We start from the raw sequence: 22,632 nt of genomic DNA, 5'->3' as shown, positions 1-22,632 counted from the left end.
TAGTCTTCTCATCTGAATCACTCTCTGGAGGATCCTTTCCCTGAACTGACTATAATGGAAGCCTGGGGAAATTAGTCTTAAGTTGTCCATAACTTGACTTAAGCCTTTGTGAATATCCCTCTGTGAGATATACCAAAGTAATATGTGTAAATGCCTACTTACAGCCTTTAAAGTGACTACTCCTTCACATCACATTTAAAGTAACACATAGGCAAAACAGATGTAAATATAAATTAGTTTTGAAGTTCACAGAGTTCTAACATTCCCTTTGTCAACCACAAAATCTGAAGAGGAATCAAAGTGTGGGTGACCTGCCTCCCTGAGGTAACTTGAATAACAATGGATAGCTGTTTGGAAGAAGGGAATTCAAGGCCAGATTTTCATTTCATCTCATTACATCTTTCATGCCGTACTCCTAGTCTGTCTTCCTTTTATCCATCTCCTGTGTTTGTGATTTAATAGCAAGATGGATTGGACAAATTGGGAGCCTGAGAAGGTGCAGTAGAATCCTATGTGTGTATATATATGCAAATATTCATTGTTACACTAATTTTTACACTCATATACAAACTTCCTCAAGAAGGGAGTGTTCTGCCATTCCAGAGGCATAGCAGGGTGCATCACAGCCATTTACATGATGGTGTGTAATCTGAGATGTGTTCTTTAGGAATTTACTTGCTTGTTGGAATCTGAAGGTGAGATGCTTTACCCTTTTATGTAAGTGGCAGAGGCCACTCATTATGTATCTGGTAGAGGCCAGTATTCTGTGGCAACTAGGCTGAGTCAACTGAACTGCCTTATAGACTCTCTGAAGTCATATGTTATTGACTTTCTAATTTAATAAAAATCTCCACAGAATTTACATTTCCTGACTCTAAATTGACTTCCACTCAAAATCACATTTCCAAGCAGCCATATATCCTAGCAAACCATAGAAACATACAGAATCATAGAACAGTTTGGGTTGAAACGGACCTTGAAGGTCATCTAGTTCCAGCCTCTTAACTGTGTTTCTTTTAGCAATGATATCGCAGTGCAGATATATCTTTCTTTGCAGCCTGACTCTACCTTCTATTCTTGTCCATGTGTCAAAACATCTTCAGTACTGCAGTGAAATCCTGATAATTCAGTGCAAAATAATCAATAAACACATTCCATAAAACAAATATTTAGGTTTCTTATAGCTATATTGCTGCAACTATTGAAATTCATTGCAAAGCAGGATTTTATTGCTTAGTTATGACTCAAAAATCACTTTTGCCCCATCAGATTCCAGTTGGCTACATTAGTTTTTACTTTAGGCTGTTGGTACAAATCACCACTTTCTCTGAAGGTCGGAGGTACTATTTTAGGAGGGTGAATTTGTATTCCTTTGTGACTGATTGTCATGGATAATGGAAAATGGCAACTGGTTTTGTTCTCAGTGAGATATGTCTGTAAGTGATTATTAAGAAAGCCTATAACTTTGTGTGGCTGATTGTCTCTTCTTTTAAAGCTATAAATAAAAACTGAGAGCAATTAGGGCTAAAGGACAATCTGGATGTAATTTATGTTCAATGCCTAACACAGCAGGACTCTAATTCAAATGGTGTTATATGCCATGATATGATATTTCCACAGTTCTGTGATTCCCAGATTTGAGCCTGAAAAAGCTCAAATGCTATAAAAATTTATTTCAAAAAATCCAACAAAGTGGACTTCTGGAAATGTTTGAATTACATGAATCTATTCAATTGCAATATATGGCACAAGTCCCCACATGCAAGGCTTTCCCAAAGCTCTGGCAAACGTGTTTTTGACACATCTTCATCCCAAACAAAATCCTATCTACAATAAGGCTGGCACAGCTATAAAATATATCATAAATACAAGGTCTAAGGGACAAAAGTAACGTATTCAGAAGTTAATTTTTTTGAAAAAAAAAAAAGCTTTTAGAATGGCAAGAAAAGTCAAATATAAAGCAGTAGAACACCCTCCAGCAACAGTGGAAACACTAACAAGGATTATTTATCATAAATAAAAGGCATTAAAAATGACATGGCAAAGCACAATAGCCCCTAGTTGTGCAGAGACTGGGCTACCCAATTTTGCAATTCATATTGGAGACAAATGGCATTTTTTAAAACTCATTACATGTTAAATGCTCAGTTCTGAACTGGTAAATGTCTGAAGTTTTTAATTAGAAATGCATCTCTGTCAGTTAGATGCAGCATATAGTATTTACACTTTCTAGTACTACAAGTGGGGAAAAATACCTGCAAAAATAAGATTGTCTATGTGAAAATTAAACCAACTTGTGTATATGTGCAGCCTGCAATTTATCTTCAGCTTAAAAGGTAGAATAAAAAAAAAAAAGCAAAACAACCCAAAACCTTTCAGATATTCTTTCATGCTTAACTACTCTGCAATCACTTTCTTTATTCACTCAGCATTCAGATTACTTAATACTCTTCATAGCTTGTTTAGGTAATTTTTATATAATCATATAAAGCAAACAATAACATTTCAAGGTTGGTTGATCTGTTATTTTGGTCCTGTAGTGAAAATGTGCAGTTAGATCTTTCTTCAAACTCTCACTTTCTCACCAGAAAGGCAAAACACTTTCAATAAGTCATTTGGGATTGCCAAAACCTGTGTTTGTTGTGACTAATTTCTGCAAGCACAGAAGCAGGTCACTTGGCTCAGCTGCATCAGAAAGCTTCAGGTGTTCCAACATACAGGATGAGGCATATTCCTAATGTCCCATTTTTTTCCCATCAGATCTGTCTCCACTTATTGCCCTGACTCCTCCTCCTCAGTTCCACCATGTGTGCACTCCATGATGTTGTGTTACAGTCAAGGATGGCTGTCCAGTAACAACACCATGGAGCAACCGCAGCCATCACCATAAAATATCCCAAAAAACCAAACAAAATCTAAAAATTACTTAGAACTTTTCCTGATGACTAGCACCGATGTCATTCTCCTTATCCAGACAAGGGCAAGAGAGCTGCTGAAGGGTCTGGAGCACAAGTCTGAAGAGAGGCTGAGGGATCTGGGGGTGTTTGGTCTGGAGGAAAGGACACTCAGGGGCCTTCTCACACTCTACAAGTACTTGAAAGTAGGTTGCAGCAAGGTGGGGGTTGATCATCCAAGTAACAAGCAACAGGACAGGAGGAAGTCCCAGGTTGTGCCAGGGGAGGTTTAGAATTGATATGAAGAAAATTTCTTCCTCAAAAGTGTTTATATATCCTTGGCCAGATTTCCACTTTCTTCAGATCTGCTAACCAAGTACTCTGACAGCTGCAGTGCCTCTCCAATTTTATTCCAGAAAGGATAGAGGAAAAAAACCCACATACTTCTCTTTCTAACTACTGAGTGGATGGAGATGCTGCTCAGATCTGCCAATGGTGATGATCTGAGGCAGGGCTGGTATGCTGTCTCTAATTTATTTTGGCCATCTGCTTTTCCTGCTTCTAATTGGTGCACATTAAGAGAGAAAATATTCTTAAAGAGCATTTAAAATGAGAATGCTCCTGGACTCACTAAAAGCAGATTGAAATATAATATTTGTTTCTCATTGGGCAGATCAGTCTGTATCTCAGCAACCATTTCATATTTGGCAAGACTATTCCTTTTGCATAAAGTGATTACATGTACTAAGGTTGTTATTGATATGAAGGATGCATTTGTAAAAGTGAGAAAAGATCCTTTTTAGCGGGTTCTGCACACTTGTAAAATATTTATGTTGTAGCCTGCATATACTGCAGTTTCTTGGTAAACATTGAGCTTTATGTGTCTTACTAATGCTCAGCAGATGAAAAGTGTGTTCAAATAGGGGTCTTATTTGAACAGAGATTTGTGTGCTCTGATCCTTCACTATGAAACAACAGCTTTAAGGTTTGTCCATTGACTTCTCTCGTCATCTCAGGGGAGGCCTTGGGAAAGGTGCACAAAGTTTAATCTGCAGTATTTTCTCACCCTAACACCATGGGTTTTTTCACAGGGAGTTAATTTTATTAAAGCCTGAACTCTCATCTGAGAAAATTTCACAACCATGAAGAAATCTGCCTTCTGAGCCACTGCCACTTTGCAGATTGCAGGAGTGGGAGACAGCTAAACATTGTCAAAATAAAAATAGACAATGTGATTCTTGTTTCCCTTGCACTTTCTGGGTGGGTTTCATGTTTTCTATGTTAACCAGCTGGCAGTGCAGGCTGAGCTGACCATCTAAACAATACTGTGTGAAGAGACAAACATCCACACAGAGGATGTTTGCTCTCAGCGGTACTTCTCTTTCTCTACCAGCTTCAAACAAGAGTCTAATAACTACCTTAGACTAAGCTTCAAGGAGGTAAAGCAAAGCAACACAAATTATACTTTCAAACAATTTTTTCTCTAGCAAGACTGACATTAGATTTTCAAGTAGCACCAGAAAAACCTCTTCATTCAAGTAGATTAACCCAATTTAGTTTTTATTAATTTTGCATCATGAATATGATTTTTATAGCATAGATTAATAAGCCTTCTTTGATGAAGTAAAACATGCCTACCCACCAGTATTTTGCTATATGGTTTTCAAATGTCATTTTTCCCAATTGTAATCTTAGTTAAAATGCCTTGTAATAATAGCTACACTCTCCCAGTAGATATGATATGAAATTTCAGAATCATACAGAATTTCTCATTGACACCATACTTGTACTTGCATTTTTTACTTACAATGTTCCTCAAAGAATTATGTTTTGTCTTTATCATTTTACAGGACATTGGTAATAATATATGGATTCAGTTGGAGACAGAGTGTCGTACAAGTATTGGATGAAATATTTACCTAGCAAACAGACTTGCTGGTAAGTCATTGTATTCTTTCTTCTCTTTTGCTACTTTTCAGGCACAACAATGTGAAGGAAGGTTTATAATTCAATTGGATGTTTACAAAAAAAAAATAAATCAAAAAAAGAAAAGAAAAACAAATCAAATAGTATATTTTAAATATTTGCAGTTCTCTTTCCCAAATAACTTCAGTACTAATATATCCTATTTCCTCCCTCCCCTAGAAAAACATTTTCAGTTGCCACTTTGTACTATTGTGTACCATGAAGCTTTGTAGGTTGTTTTATCTACAGGTACTCCCTCATCAGAAATGTCCAACATTCAGTTGCACAGGCTAATGCAAGAGTCATAAAATTTCTTGCTATTTTTTTAATCCTTTTTTTTTCACTGCTGGGTTGGGGTTTTTTATTTTTTTGGATTGGTCTTGTTTTATTTGCTGTAGATATTGTGCTTTTGCTTTGATTTTGATGCTAAAGAGTGTTTATGGGTCTAGAAATATCAGTGTGGTTTTTATTTTTAGCTGATTAATATACATCAGATACTAAAGAAAATCACACATTTAAAAGATTAATTTGAAGATCACTGGTCAAAATCACCCAAGGTATAGTCTTATTGGTATGTCTGGTTTATTGTATGATGTTGAGTGGGTAATTTCTGAAGAGCAGGAACTGTGTATCTGTAAGGATATACACTAATGCATGTACAGTAGTGTATGAACTGAATTATTTTTCTTTACATAATTGGAGAGATCACAAGGTAGCTGTTAAGAATGACTAAACTCCACTAGGCCTAATAAAACTTATTTCTTCTTAAAATATTACTAAAAATGAATAATATAAAATATATTTTTTGTTCTAAATGGAGTTGCTTTAACTCTTGCACTGTCAATATTTTTTGCAATGCTGATTACTACTTCCATCCATTTGGTATAAGATCTGCACTTGAAATGCTGTTAGTGCTGGGATTTTGTATCAAAAATGTGGAAAAGAGACCAAAGGTGAAATCACCATGTTTGGATTGCTAGGTTGCTGTATAAAGATACATGTTCTAGAGACTGATGAAATACAAAGGACATTTTATTCATTGTGAGCCACAGTGACTGAAATACTTGACACTTTGAAATGTCTTGAGTTGGTCTCCTCTGTTAAGTCTTTATCAGAAAGAAAATATCTGGGAACAGTATTGCGTAGTATTTTCACACATTACCTGGATATGTACCAGGAGGAGGGGATCAAAATCAGTCCATGGCAAAAGGGGGATTATTTCTACAGATAGTGTTCAAAGCTCATCTGGACAATTTCCAAAGCAACCTCATCCGGTTAGACTTGCTTTTGAAGTAAAGATGAATTAGACATCCAGAGGTCCCTTCCAACCCAACTAATTCTAACTTATTATGGGGTTCTGTGTAGTTGGGTGAGATGTTGTGATGATCAGAAAACTGTTTTATGATATATACACACACCAAGGTACTTTACTTAATCTTCAAGAGAAATTACACAGTTTAATATTCAATGGATGAGAGCACCAGGATTCTAAAAGATGCTGAGAGAAGTTGGGGAGCCAGAAAAGAGGAAGTGGGATTTCTTTAGGAAGGTTAGGATCCAGCTGTGGGAGATAATTAGGTACCTAATACCATAGATGTGCACATAATTTGTCCTGTGGTTTTAAGATTTTATTTAAAATGCTTTTGTTTTAGAGTATGACTTGCTCTCAGAAGTCTGTATGATCACTGGCTGCTTTGATCACTGGAGGGCACAGAGTTTTACATGCTGAGCAAAACCTAAGTTCACCTGGGGAATCAGGACTGATTTTACAGAGGGAACTCTGTCCAGTCTTCCTAGCAGAGGGACATGAAACACCACAGGGGAATATGCGTGAAGAATACAACGTTTCTGTAAAAAGGAAAAATGTCATTTTGCAGTGTGGATAAAAGTACAGCCTGCAATATAAACCACCTGCTACATTCTGTTTGGTATTGATACAACCTCAGGAATATCCATGATGGGACACTAGAAAAAAAGCTATGGATCAGCTGGACATAGACCTCTGAGGAAAAACAAGGATGAATATGAAAGGTTCATGAGCAAGAAGGAAAAGAAAGGTGGAATTGATTGAGCTGATTTACAGTGATGAGCTTGAAGTAAATTATAGGCTTTTCAAAAAAGAAATAAGTGCTTTATTCTCTCTATTAAATTCATACTGGAGAGAGAAAAATGTTAGGAAGTTAAACTGAACTCAATTCAGGGCGGGTAGTAGCAGACAGCTTAGACAGATTGGGAAAATATAGTGATGGAATACACTGCTTCGAGGGTTTTCAGAATAGGCTGGAGAATCTTCAGTCAGATATAACTGATCCTGGTTGAGATATAGAATTAAGTCCATCTCCTGTGGTCTTTCCCAGCCCTGCTTGTCTCTAGTACACTGCCCCTGAATCCAGGGCAAAAATTACCAGATTCTCTTACTCATGGAAACAAATGTGTGGAAATGGTGGAAGGGGAAGAGAGGTTGTGGATAAATTCACCTCTCTCCTGTACATTAAAGTGGTCAATAAATGCAACATTCAACTGGTGAAATCTGTACTATCTCGGGAGTAAACAGCACTAACCTGGGCTTGATGGAAGCTGAAACCCTGACAGGAGACTCTCATTTACAATCATTTCAAACTGCACTCTCAATGTGTTGGATAGCATAAAGACAATATTTGTTTGCCCTCTTTGCTTTAAAAGGGTGTGGCTTAGATATTGTATCTAAAACCAACAGCCCTTATATTCCCTACATGATCACATCACATTGACATATCTACTGCTTAAAGTCATAGATTGATGCTTTTAGCAGGAATCAATGCCATATTGGGAATCTGAAGGCTTCTAAACACACTAGAAAATAGCTGTGATGGACATACACAGCAACTGTACCACATGCATGGGCAGAATATCCTTTTGAAAGCACAAGAAATAAACACTGTGCTTGGAAATGAAATTATTATGAGCACAGTTGATAATTACAAGAAGTAACAACTCTGTTTCCAAACACTAGGAATCATAATCCTTTTAGCAAATAATCATGCTGTTTATATGCCTTACAATTAGGTGCATGAATTGGGAGATGAGACACTTCTCTGTATATCTCAACTTTGTAGAAATATAAGTAGTCATAACAGTTATTTTCTGTATATCTAGTAGAATGTGAACTCTTTTGAAGAGGGCTTTTTAGAACTGAGCTCCAGCTTTTCATATCTTCTGCTCTTTATCTGCGCTTCACCAGCTTGAATAATATCAATTTGAGCTGCTGCTATACTGTCACCTTTTAATTTTCTGCTTCTCATGCCTTAACATACTCATAAATTTGGGTGTTCACTGTTCTGCTGGATTTTTTTAATAAGAAAAAGTCAATTTAAAATAAAAACAAGTGTTCTTTTTGTCTGGCCTTAATACCCTTGATACTCATCTAGCACAGGTGCTCTACTATGTAATTATTTGGAAACAGCTTGAAATAAAATCTAGAAATAGGACTGGCAACCTCAAAAATATCACCATTGCATTAGGTAAAGGCAGTTGTAAGGTTACACATATATCATCTTATCATCTTTCAATCTTTCACTCTCTGATGACCAAAGCAGTAGCAGTAGTACAGCAAAAGACAATAAAATTGCTAATATCCAATGAAAAACCTTTTCAATAGATGCAAATTATTGTAGAGTCAAGTTAGAAATAGAGATTCATGCTGCAGAAATCATAGGCAGCCACACCCCCAAAAAATACAGGATTGAATCCATTGATCAAAAATGTTTTCAGAATTTCCATTTCCTTATGAGTTAAATGCCAATAAATATTGAAGGGAGAGACTCCATCTGCAGCTGGAGAATTTACAATAAATAGTTAAATACAAGCCACAGCGGAGTCTGGGAGCTTTCTCCAATACTCTAATACTGCAAGGTGGTTCCTATTTTATAGGAGTCCTCAGGTCAAGAAAAAGTAATTAATCCTGCTTTTGATGGAGAAAAAATTTTAGCTTATCCCTGGAAGTGTTTAAACATGCAATTTTTACTTTAGAAATGTTACATTCAGGATTATTGATGGTTTTCTGACATATATGGCAATTTCTGTCTGGAAATGGACAGTCTCTCTAGTCCCAAATCACCCACAGGAGTCAATTTTTATGTGAAAATTTGTTTGGAATTTGACTCCTCACAGCTTTCTCAGCACTACTGCATTTGTTTAGGTCTTGTGAAATCCCAATGCAAGTACTGCATCCATTTCTGGAGTTCCCAGCACAGGGAGGATGTTGACCTGTTGGAGAAAGTCCAGAGGAGAGTCACCAAGTTTATTAGAAGAAAGGCTGAGAGAATCTGGATTGTTCAGCGTAGAAAAGAAGAAGCTCAGGGTTGACTTGATTCTGGCCTTTTGGTACCCAAAGGGAGCCTATGAGAAAGATGGAAAGGGACTTTTTGCAAGAGCATGTAGGAGAAGAGGGAATCGATTCAAACTGAAAGATGGGAGGTTTAGGTTAGATATTGGGAAGTTCTTCCCTGTGAGGGTGGTGAGGCACTGCCACAGATTGTCCAGAGAAGTTGTGGGTGCCCCATCCCTGGAAGTGCTCAAGACCAGGCTGGATGGAGCTCTGAGCAGCCTGGTCAAGCATAAGGTGTCCCTTTCTATTGCCAGGGAGCTTTAACAAGATGATTTTTAAAGATCCCTTCCAACACAGGCCATTTAATGGTTCTATGATTCTAAATTGTGTTCAGGTAGATAAAGTGTGCTGACAGAATCAATGCTGGGGTCCAAAACTGAGCAGTAAGATGGTCCAATAATAGTTTAGTCGTTTTTCCAAAGACATGTTTCTTGTACCTTCTGCCTTCATGCTTAATTGCAAAAATCCAGATCATGAATGGCTTTTAATTCAACATGTAGAAAATTAGGCTTTTGTATATTTTAATGGATTTTTTTTGCCAAGTAATAGTGAAGCTAACTGTGCTTGGATGTGTGTTATTTATCAAAAAATTCTGAAGTTTTGTTGATCTTATTCATGTTAGACTTGTTAGCATAAGATGGTAGGTGAATGGTACAATTACAGAATGCTTGGTCTTTTGAAGATGTGTTTCTGTCTTCTTCAAAATAAATAGTTAATGCTGCTGAAAGTAATACAGCCATTAACCAAATACCTGCCTAGAGAGTCTGGGAAGTCATATGTAAGGTGATTGTACATTTCTTGGCTCTCTAAAACAAGTGGCCAGTTTTTATCAGAGTTGCAAGAAATCGGAGCATTCCTTCTGAAACATGGATAAAAAAATTAAAAGCCCCCTGTAGGCTATTCTGTTTATTGCTTTAGTATTTCTCTTTTATTTAAACTTTCCTTTATAAAATTTTAGGGGTTTTTAGTTCTCTTCTCGCACAATCTAATTAAAGTATTGTTTCTACTGACACTTATTTTGCTGCCTTGCAAAAGGCTGTGTCTGCTACAACAAAAACTCTAGTATGTTTACAAATATAGAACTTTTGTCTTTATTTCAAATTTAGGAGACTTAGAGTTTAAGTTGTTGTGAGGGAGGAATTCTTGGAATTTTTTAAATTTGCTTTATTATAGTTAAACATAAATTACTATATTGTAGTTTTTCCACATAAAATGTTATACTTGTTGCAAACAAAATTTTAAAATTTCTACAAACACAACTATATAATCTTGAGAATCAAATGACTATAATGTGGGGGAAGAACTACATAAACTCACTGGGAAAGGTGGTATTTTTACATAAATTACTTTTAAATATAGTAAATGTCTTCATTTATGTTTCTCTACTTGTTTTGCTTCTTTGCGGGGTACTCTCTGCATCCACAGATTATCTTAGCTGGCGTCTCGGTTTTTACTTGGCTGTTTTAGAAACAAGTAGAACTTCTCTCCCTCCCGCGCTGCTGGTATATTTGTTTGTTTACTTGTTTACTTTTTTATATACTATGCACTTACACGGCTATAAATGCATTAACTATATTAACTACACAATGTTTGGACATTATAAGTACATAAACTTTGGGTTTACTTGATTCACCCCCAGAGTCGCTAGCGGCCGCTCTAGCGGAGCAGTGAACCCAACCCATCTCCAGCCCAGCTGCTCTAGCGGCTGGGCTGCCTGCAGGCACAGGAATGATACTGGGCACTCAGATGTCTCTTGAGTGACTGACCAGCAGTCCTGTCTCTCTCTCTAACCCAGGGCCCTCTCAGTCCACACCATTTATCTGCACACCAGCATATTGTTGTCTGTCTCTGCAGGTGGCAGGCTGAGGTAGAGTGGAGCCCCTCCAGGGAAATTCTGTTCTCCCCTCTGCCCCTGCCTGGCTTGCCATAATGAAACATAAATGAAAAATTAAAACTCTCCAATTTCAATAAAGATTTGTAAAAAACCACATGTTTATTATAGCGCTAGATGCATTTCGAGACATATTGTTTTTTAATAGACATACTCACTCCTGAGAACTCTTGATCTTTTTTTATTATTCTTAATTAATTTTTATATGTATAGAATTTTACAATAACTTTACATATATTTATTCTGTTGATTTCGTGTTACACTTACAGCTAGTTACACTTATACTTAGTTTTTGTCAGAAAGTACAAAAAGAACTCTTAAATTACTCTACATTGTCTGTGTCAAAGTCTAAAGAGTCTTTCTTATCTCTTATCTTTTATTGCAGAAATTTGTATTTTTTTTCTCTTTAGCTAGAGTCAGTTTGCTAGTGTTGCAGAATAAATAGTATATTTCACTTATGTTAACAAGCTTAAAGCAGTACATTTTACGTAAATCTAAGTAGATTTCTACTCTATTAAATTTTTACTCTGTCTCATTTGAAGGCGAAGTGAAATAACACAGATTTTGGGTGTCTGCTAAGTGTTTTGCCCGTTTCAACCCTGTGGGAAGAAAAGGTGACCAAAGGAAAAGCGATTGCATTGCACAGTGGTTTACACCCACGCAAATGTTCAGAAGAAACTCTGACTTCTCAGAATTCATGCAAGATCATGTTGGTTTAATATTACCATTTTATTGAGCATAGTGTACATCTTGGTAATCTGAGAAGCAGAAGATTTCAGTCAATGCACACACCTTCTCCATCTCCTCCTGGAGTTCCTCTATCCAGAACGGTGTCAAAGAAACAAAACATAACAGAAACCTACTTCAGATTAGATTTGATCTTCCTGGGAAAAGACATATATTCTAAAGTGGTGGACTTCAAACAGAAAGTCAAAGGAATTTGCAGAAACTTACAAAAGAGAGTAAACTGGGTTAGTGGTGTGTTGTTTTCATGTGTTATTCCTGAAGTCTGTAGGTAGTAGCTAAGATTTTAGGTTAGTTCATAAGTAAGGATGGCTCATTCTCACAAGATATCTGTTTCTGAAATGAAAAAGCCAACAACTGCATGATTGTACAGATAGCAATCTTCATTTAATGGAGATCCATGATTCAAAGAGGTATGTGACTTAAAGTCTTCTAGGGAGCGCAAAGCAATTAATAGTTGGAACTTTTTATAGCACCTTTTATCCAAGGATCTCAAAACACTTTACTGGCTTTAATTAGGCCTCATACTATGCAGTATCTTCCTGGAATAGAGAAATGTTATTTTTTAATTCTGCATACAGAGGAATATGTGACACAGAGGTTAAATGACTTGACAATGATCATGTAAAAGCAAATAATAATGATAGGAATAAATCCCAAACCTCCTGCCTTTCAATCCCATGTTCTATCCATTTGCTAAGTTTCTTTTCTCTGCATTAAACTTAAGACTTTTTTCTTATCTGTTCTGTAAGATGTGTGATTTTGACTACAGGATCAAAGCCCAGGCAATTAGAAAGATATTCACCCTTTCCATAAAGAAAAGAAAAAAAATATTGAAAAATCAGTGTAAGACCCTTTCTGCTCTGAGGTAAAGGAGAAACACTTACTATTTACTGCATTGAGAGCTGTGAAAGATATGGAAGAGCAGACTCCAGAGGTAAACATGTTGTCTTTGGAGATAATGAATAAGGGTTTGTGTTTCTGCCTAAGAGGAAGAATATGTTGGGTTGGGCTTTTTTTGCAGATAATATAAAATGTGAAGAATACTGCCTGCAGTATGCTCAGGAATTCAGTGTCAGGAAAAAAAAAAAAATCAATCTTAAGGCTGTGAAGGAAATAATCTCCTGGGGAAAGATAATAAGGAATCATCTCATGCAGGTATAGCCCCTGTAGCTGGGGAGTGTTGCATAAGAGACACCGGCATCTATACCCATGCAAACTCTTAAATGCTAGTCCTTGGCAGGAAGCAGGGGGAAAGAAGGTCAATATGCTTAAATTAGCTGATAATAGAGATAATTCTGCTGTTGTGTTTCTAATAGCAACTTGAATTAAGCTATTGGATAGATAATATGATTTGTTTCTTGTAGTTTAAGGTACATTTTGAAAATGGTAGGAGAAGGGAAATAAGCAAAATAACTAGGCTAATGCTAGGAGCCTGAATAAAATCTGTCTTGCCTTCACAGCAACCTAATTTAAAGAGCCTGAATTTTTTACTTGTAGAATTGGTTACTTGTCAGATGCTGATAATAATTCCTGGTAAGAGAAAAAGAACTCAGTTCAGCCCTTATATAAAGAAAATTGGGTGGTTCATGAAAACTTGATTCATTTGCCTTACTAGAACACGTCTAGGTTTATCTTTACATCAAAGATTGGAAGTGTGAATCCATTGGTTTTTACCCTTTAACTGACTCATTAATTTTACCATCATAAGCCACACTAAGCACTAGAGCTGGCCAACCAGTGCAAATATTTTTTTACCATTTTTTATCACCAGGAGATCCTAGAAGTTGATGTATCATGGGAAGAAATGGTAAATCACGTTTAGAATAAATAAAGAAATTCTTCCATTGATTAAAGTGTCCACCATCCAAGTGATCCCAAGAACAATTATACAGTCAGGTTACAACAATATTTTCCAGGCAAAACAAGCCTACACATCCTCATTTCAGAGGTGATGCCTTGAATTAATGCACAAGGATTTGTTTCCACAGATTATTTGCCAAATGTTCTTTGGAAATAAGCTAAAATACCAAAGGTACAAGTTAGGAAATTAGAAACTGCTTGCATTGCACTTAGACACAGGAAAAGACGGCACTGAAGTGCTTTCACTGTTCACACTTCACAAAATCTGCCGCACATAGACTTGACTTTTAAATAAATAACCAGTCTTTACAGTTCTCATCATGGAATATAAAGAGACAGATGCAGCCATTGCAAATGATTTTGCTCTGTGTTACATTTGTCAAAAGCTGTCAGAATGTAGTAAAAAGGTGTTTGTACAGAGTAATATGCTGCTTGAACTCCTGTACGTCTCCTAGTCTAGAGATTTTAGATTTGTAGTAAAGAAAGAGTTCCTAAAGATCCTATTATTTTCTGGCTTTACTAATTTATATATGGTTCACTTTTACCTATTTACATGTCTGCATATTACAGTCAACACTCAAGGCTGAAAGAGGAATTGAACCAGATAGGAAAAGACTGATCTGTTTCACACTGAGCTACAGTTGTATAGTTAGATAGGAGTAATTGTGTACAAAATAATCATTATTTTACCCATAATTTTGCATGCCTTTAATCATGTCTAAAATAGCTTTGTTTAAAAATCAAGTTTGTGTTAAGGTCAGAGAAAAAGGGGAAGATATGCTAAGCCAACAAAGTTTACAAAAAGTTTTCATACACACATATAAATGTGTGATTCTATCTTTTACATTGTGTCTCTGTTTAATTAATAAAGCTTACCTGAATATTAGGAAAAAAAAATCAGAACCAAATCAAGGGTTTTGGTTTCTATATAATGCACCAATTTAAGGTGAACATTAAAAAAAATCAGTATATTATTACAATATTTTCATGCATATCAGGAAATACTATATTTATCTGGAAAACAGACAAGAAAGTTACATCTTACTAGTGAAGAGGTACATGTTGGTCCTGTTGCTGACTAAATAAATCTAATAGCCAGCATAATACTAAAATCTTAATTAATTCTAGTGTTGTGTGAATATTATCAGCTGAAAATTATTTAAGAGTACCATGAGGTATTGGCAGGCAAACATGGAAAAAAGAAAGCAATTGTCAGGAAGAGAGTTCTTACTATAACTTTTGTCAAGCTAGTTTAGTTACATTCAGAAGCATACTAAATAAGGAATGAACTGGCGGCAGAAAATGATACCTTCAAGACCATATACGAACCAGTCTTCATTAGTGTGAAAAGTGTTAAATATGTACCAATGCCTGAAACTAGCCTATCTTATGTTTTATGTGATAAAATATAAAAATGAAGACTACCTGAACCTGCAAACATGAATTTTTCTCTTTTAAAATTTGGAGCACAGGGAGAAAAATGCATTTGTCTTTTGATAACCTCCAAAAATACTACTTGGTTGTCCTAATTTTTCTGAAAAAACCTTGACCATGTTGCAGGGGCAGAAAGACCTCAGGAGTCCCTGAACTGCAAATTACTACAGATTAGCAGTTAACTGGGAGATGAGTTCAAAATATTGGATGGATCTGCTCTATTTTTAGAACTCTGCTCTAGCTATGGTATGATGAACACTTGTTCTCCACTGGAGAAATTTAGACTGCCTTTCATCTGGAACTCCTTTCCTTTGCCATTAGAAGAAATCAGCAGATTACAGTCTCCAAAACTTTCATTTTATAAATAATTTTCAGAAAGACAATCATTTTATGCCATAAGCATGGATGAGAATTCTCTAAGTAGTTTTGAATTTTAGGCTTTGAAATGCAAACTGTATGCTAGACATGAAAAATATAGCATACCTTCCAAAAATGAAAAACATTATTTTATTCTGCTGGCTTTTACTTGAGTAGAGTTAATTCTCTTCAGAGTAGCTGGTATAGGGTTAAATTCTGAATTTGTGCAGGAAACAGTACTGATAACACAAGGGATGATTTTGTTATTTCTGAGTGGTGCTCACACAGAGCCAAGGCCTTTTCTGCTCCTCATCCACCCCAGAACTGAGGGACTGGAGGTGCATAAGGAGTTGGGATGGGACATAGAGAGGACATCTGACCCTGACTGACCAAAGGAATATTCCAGACCATATGTTGTCATGCTCAGCAGCCAAGGAGCTGCTGCTCAGAAATTGATCAACTGGTGGTGGTGAGCAATGGTTTTCATTTACATCACTTGCCTTTCTCTGTTGTTTTCATTTTCATTGGAATAATGGTAGAGGTAGTAGCAGTATTACTAATAGAAGCAATACTAGTAGCAGCAGAAGTAGTAGTAATAGAAGTAATATTTTAATTCAGTTATTAATCTGTTGTTATACCAATGCATGAGTTTTCTTTTCTTTACAATTTGAATTCTCTTTCCCCCAATCTGCTGGTGTGGGGAGTGAGTGAGTGGCATTGTGGTACTTAGTTGCTGGCTGGGCTGAAGCCATGAGAGTTCTTTTTGACACCCAATGTGAGTCTCAGAGAGTTTGATTAAATAATAGACTGGCCAGAGTGTATTAAAAGGGATTTATAGTTGTTAACAGTTTTGGGTCATAATATTGATCCTTCTGTTCTTGACATTAATTTATCCAATCTGTACCCTACCCTTTTTCTTGCTGTACATGTTAAAAGTTGGTATTGGCTTTTGCAGTTTGCTGTGCTCTGTAGTGGTTAGTGATATTTTGCTGGGGAGATTTGTTATTCAAACACTGACCTTGAGCTTAATCTGGTATTTGGGCTCTGTACTGTAGGTGCCATTTCATGGGGACAATTAACAATAATGTCTTTTACTCATTTGTTGGGTTTGTTGGGTTTTTTGATTTGATTTTTTATGGGTTTTTTTAGGGGGGAGGGTTAGTTTCCTTTTGGTGGGGGATTGTATTTTATATTTTGGGGTTTTCTTGGTTCTGCTTTGTTTTGTTTTGTTGTTGCAGGGCTTTTGTTTGTTTGTTTGCTTTTTGATGGAAGCAAGACAGAATGACATCTTTGTTTCTTCTATGCAAACCACAATAACTTCTCAGTATCATGAACTGAGAATAGTTAGACTACTTCTATTGGTATTTCTTAGGAATATTGCTTTGGTTTCGCCTAAAGCTAACAATCAATTTAGGAATATCAGCCAGTCCTTGTAAGAGTATGGTGATGGGTGGCACAACATTGTGAGAGCATATGGGTAGGTGTCTCAGAGGTGACTTCAAATATTGTGAAACTTCACTCCCAAAAGCTACAGGATCCAGAAAAAGTGATAGAACGTTTGCAAAAAAAAAAAAAAATTCTGTGGCTATTCCAAAGAAGCACAGACCTGCTGGATACAATGCATCACCCTCAGTGAAAAAGATGGAAAACAAACAAAAAAACACAGTAGGGCTAATCCAGACACTAGATTAGTCACCTCCATAACTAAAAGAGAGAAATGGAATCACAGGTTAGAAAGGACCAGAGTGGGATCATCTGGTTCAACCTCCCTGCTCAAGAAAAACCTCTAGAGCACATTACATAATATTACTTCCAGATGGTTCTGGAAGATCTCCTGTGAGGGAGAAGAGGACTCATTTAGTAAGATATGAAAATGGTTTTCTTAAGAGGAAGAAGGAGAAAGAACCAAAAGACACAGCCAGTTCTGCAGAAAAGCAGTCACAAGAACAAAAGACTGAAATTATAAATGCAACAGAAACCTCCTCATCCCTTTCTCTAAGTGAGCCTTGAGATATATGAAATGTTAGTAACCTATTTCTTAAGAGTTGTGGGTTTTTGTAGAATAAACATTCCAAATTACAGTCTGATCATAAGTTTTCTGTATGGAGTGACCCAGAAGTATGACTTTGAATGGGCCTCCAAGCAGAAGCAAGCCTTAAAAAAAATTAAATGGGAGATAGCTGTTCTTTGCACCTCAGCCAGGGATAACAGACCCACCTGGAGCCTCTGGCAGAAAATGCCTGGAGAGATGGAAGATCAGCTGGTAGGGTTTTGGTCCAGGAGTATAAGGGATCTGAAGGTTCTTTGTTATTTATCTTTTCATTTTTATTATTATTGTTAATATAAGTATTAATATTATATTAAACTGTTCATATATCAATACATTAGTTTTCTCACTTTGGCCTATGAATCCACTTGCCCCCATCCTGATGTAGTGAGGAGTGAGCAAATGGCTGCCTGATGCTTAGTTGCAGACCAGAGTTATACCACAAAATTCATACATATGATAAACCTCCAGAAAGTCTGCAAATTAATCTTTACAAAACACATCCATGTTTTATATTTTTTCTTCTATCACTGTGATAATGCGGGCCTTTTCAATTTCCCGTGTTACTAAAGTACACTACTTTGTGCAGTGATTGCATTTGAATAAATTGTTTTAAGGTTGATAGTATTTTTTTGCCATTGCTCTAGGTCCTCTGACAGAGAATGGTGAATAACATTGTTAAAGAGAATTTCATTATGAACAGCCTCTTCAGAGTTTCTGTTATTTTTTCTTATCTTTAATGGGCGTGTTGCTGCTCATAATTCCATCCTATAGGGATGGAACCTGGACACATAAACTTCGTTCCACATTCCCAGCATTTTGAGAAAGAAGAAAGTGTACATCTAAAGAATAAATTTAAGTGTGAGCTACAGGTTGGAGGGCATAGGCACCAGGATCAAAAATGATATTGTAGATGAAGCCAACGTAACCAAACACATAGCCCACCTTCAAGATGGCCACTGCTCAGTTAAATTGATTTTTCTAAAAATGTGAAATTCAAGAAATTCAATGCAGTCTTCCTTCTTGGACTGATCTAATTTCACTGGGATCATCAAAGCAAATTTTGGCAAATTCTAATCTCTTGCAAACTCTTGCTGAATGTTCAGTTAAATCTGTCATTTAGGGAATCATTAACATCTAATGATTATTGTATTGCTGTGAAGAGGCATCACTTTTAGTATCAATTTAAGTTTTCACACACTCATGCTCTAAAGCAGAAGCAAGCAGTTTATTCAGAGCATTTATATGTACATTTCTATGCCTCTAAAATAATGGGATTTAGTTTTGCTTTACTTTTGGATGCCAAAATCCAGAACTTTGTTTAAGCCAAATCCTCAAACACAATTAAGCTCCCAGTTCCAACTGAAGGACTTGAAATCTTAGCTCCAGAGAGAGCTCTGTAGTCCCTTCCATGCAAGAAAAAGATCTTGGGTAGTAGATCATGTACAAGTGACAGAAGTTGTGAGCTGAAAGCAATTCCACTGTAGGAAATTAGAGTTAATTATGTTTAGATCTCATCTGTCCTTTGTAGAAGTGGGACTAGACAGTCAAGGAGCTACTAATGCACATCTGCCTGATGTACCTGTGCTTTATATTTCTGCAATGAATATGAATTAAGTAGAAATATGATGAGATTATAATTTCCTGAGGGCTGGAACTGGATGACCCCAAAGCTTGAAGAACCTCAGAGTTTGCTACCAAACCATGACATCCACATACAGTAAGAGTCTCAGATTCCCATCAGTCTTAGCCATAATTTATTAAATTTTTTATTTTCTTGAGCATGATAGAAAGATGTCCTGGGTGTTGAAGCTTCTCTTTCCCAAAGGAAAATATACCACATCAGTCAAGAAAAGAACAGGAATAACAAGAACAGCCTTCCATTACATAAAGGGGCTGGAGGCTGGAGAGGGACTTTTGGCAATGGCAAGCAGTGATAGGAAAATGGGGAATGGCTTTAAACTGAAAGACAGTAGATTTAGATTACATATTAAGAATTAATTCTTTACTGTGGTGATGCTGAAGAAATAGCACAGGCTGCCCAGAGAAGGTGTGGATGCCCCCGCCCTGGAAATGTCCAAGGCCAGGTTGGATGGGGCTCTGAGCATCCTGGTCTACTGGAAGAAATCCTTGCCCGTGACAGTAGCATTGGAACTGGATGATTTGTAAGGTCCCTTCCCAGCAAAGCCATTCTGTGTTTCTATGATACTATTAAAAGTGTCAAATACAATTGGGTATATAATTACAACAGATATTCAGCACAGATACCCACTACCAATAAATTCTACCTAAAATGTACCTAAAATGTCACTTGTAATGCAGTTCGTTTGAGTGAACACCTTATCCAGAAGGTAAAGCAGTCCTTTCTATTGGTGTGACTGTATAATAGAGCATTGTCCTCTTTGCTTGTCATGTGTTCACTGAACATATCAGCTCATCTGGTTCATACAAACTCTCTGTTAATTGATTCCTTAGAAGCTTCAGTAGCACAAGGAGCTGTAATATGTTTGAAATGTGATGAAAGTATAAGGCGTTCTTGATAGAAGTAAAAGCATGGTTAAGGAGATTGTGCAGTAACTGTCAGTCACATTTTGTGATGTCATTATCCTGTTGCAGACCTTTAAGAGGCCTATTTTATCAAAAGGTACATAGCTATAATTGAGAAAAAAGAAAGGAGTTCTTTTGTCTTTTGACTCTAATTTGTGTGTGTATACATATTTGTGTATACATATTTGTGTGCATTCATACATATTTGAACACCTGTTTGTCCCTCTCAGTGTCCACATTTCTTACTCAAAATGTAGTTGGAAACATAGGTCTCTAAAGCAACCAAACCATTCCTAGACATGAAATAAATTCTAACAAAAACTTGTCCTTAAATCAGAATTATATGAACATTTGTATATTTTAGTTATTCCACATCATGGATGCAAAAAGTAAAAAAAAAATTAAAATCTCAACAACTCAAGAAAATATTTATTAAATAATAGTTGCAATGAAAAAAAAATGTGGAAAGGCTATTCAGCTGCTCAGGAAAGGGTATTTCCTTGAGGAGCCACCCTTTAATATGAAGTTAAACATCTTTGGATGCTGCCTTAGGAAGGGCTAAGGGTCTCTATTTTATTAACTGTTGTTGTTTTTCAAACTGATTTAGGTTCTACCAAAAGTAGGGCAGAAAGGCTGTTTTGCTCTTTCTCTAGAAGGAAACATGCCTAGCATACTGAATTTATCTACCTGCATTTCTCTGAGAGAGGATGGCAGAGGGAAGAGAACTCACATTTTACATACAAATCTCATACCAATTTCAGACCTCAACAAAGTAACTCAAAATAACAACACTCTATAAAAGTCTTATAGCTAAGAAGTTAGAGCCACTTGAAGTGCAAAGTGAAAGGAAGAACATCTTAGTTACCCTGGTGGGAAACTTTGATGGGAAACTCCCTTTCTCAAGAACTCAAATGTAAATTATTCAAACAAAATAATTAATCAAAAAGTGATGTTGTTGTTTTGGATGTTAGTCTAAGGAACCTCTAGAGATAGCATAATCCAACCCCTCTTCTTAGAGCTGGTTGTTCAGGGGCTGTCCAGTCAAGGTTGTAATATACCCAAGTTTGGACACCCAATAACTTCTCTATGTAACTTGTGTTCAACCATTGTCACAATAAAAATACTATTTCCTAGTTTTTAAATGGAATTGTGTGTATGTGGAATTGTGGAGAGAACACACCAAATGGTGTTTTCATCCACTAAGCCAATCATCATGTTATCAAAAATATAATTCTGGTTAAATAGGATTTCATTTTCATAAATTGGTTCAGACAACCCAATCCCCTTATCCTGGAAATGGAAGCCAATCACCTGAAGTATTCTTCCTTACTCACCTACAGAAGTCCCTTATGTAATGGCAGTGCCTCAATTCTGGCAGTCAGGAATATGAATTTTATGACCTAGGATATGAATATATTATTTGGTGTGGAAAATCCTGAAGCCACTACACAAGTTTACATGGAAGCAGTGTATTCAACTTATAAGAGAATGCAGGACCTATAAAAAGAATTCAGAAACTTCCAATTACCATGACCACAGACAAGTGGAGATAATGAAACTAATTGTGTTTCAGTTTGGATTTGAGATTACACTGGATGGGGTAAATCAGATAAACTATTCAGAATGTAAATCAAGACTTTTCTTTAAATGAAAAATAAATGAAAAATGTACTAATATTTAATCAATTTGGACTGAGTTTAAAAGCCTTTGTGATTCACATAAGGATTAGATTTATCAAGAATTTTGTGAAAGACTGGATGGAAACCATTACTTAAATCAATGAAGATGAGTTTAGAGTAAGTGCTAAGGTGGTTAAGGAACAGGTTGATGGGAGAGTTATAAAAGGTGTGTTGGAAAAGGAGCTATAACTGAAAGTAGGTGTAGGTAGTAGGTAGTTAAGGGTGTGTTCATTTAATGAATACATTGATTGGAAGATCAGTCAGCAGGCAGAACAGGGTAAATGGGATCTTTCTGAGGATGGGAAAAAAGAGAGGACATTTGATAGTGAAAATTGTGATTTAGACCTCTAGGAACTTGGAACATAAAGTTCATTTTAAACTGGATGCTTCTATCTGGAGGTGATAAGGAGACTTCTGTTTCTTCCAGTCAATCACAGAACACCCTTCAGTACAATGTGTAATATGACTGTGAAAAGTACTAAATGTGATTCTATACCTACATGAAAGAAAGTACTAACACCACCATCATTTGAAAATATTGTCAAATTTGCAACAGGCATTCCTTTCCTAGAATACTGTGCACAGTTCCCAGTTAGAACATTCATATTTGATAATTACCAGTGCAATTGGAACTGAAGAAGAAATGGTTATGCAAACAATATATAGAACTGAGAAAACATTAGCTACATTCATTGGAACAGATCTTCCTAAAAGTTCTCCTAAGGCATGAGAGGAGCAAGAGGGTCATTTGAGACAGCCAGTGCAATTTCAACAAGGACAATTCCAGCCTGACCAGCCTAGTGGCATTCCATGTTGGAGTGACTGCATCAGTGGACACAGAAGGC

The 22,632-nt window shown here is 36.4% G+C and overlaps 1 protein-coding gene across 4 annotated transcripts in view; it reads left to right on the top strand.

Moving 5' to 3' along the window:
* Positions 1-22,632, top strand: part of TENM4 (teneurin transmembrane protein 4) — a 1,547,070-nt gene that overhangs the window by 797,308 nt on the left and 727,130 nt on the right. For all 4 annotated transcript variants that reach the window (XM_085592903.1, XM_085592878.1, XM_085592882.1 and 1 more), the window contains one exon: positions 4,745-4,832. The gene's annotated coding sequence lies outside the window, so the exon portion shown is untranslated. The remainder of the gene's footprint in view (positions 1-4,744; positions 4,833-22,632) is intronic.

Source organism: Lonchura striata, chromosome 1 (genome assembly GCF_050655825.1).
Source record: "Lonchura striata isolate lonStrDom1 chromosome 1, ASM5065582v1, whole genome shotgun sequence".
Taxonomy (NCBI): Eukaryota; Metazoa; Chordata; class Aves; order Passeriformes; family Estrildidae; genus Lonchura; species Lonchura striata.
This window is presented reverse-complemented; position numbering and strand designations above follow the sequence as displayed.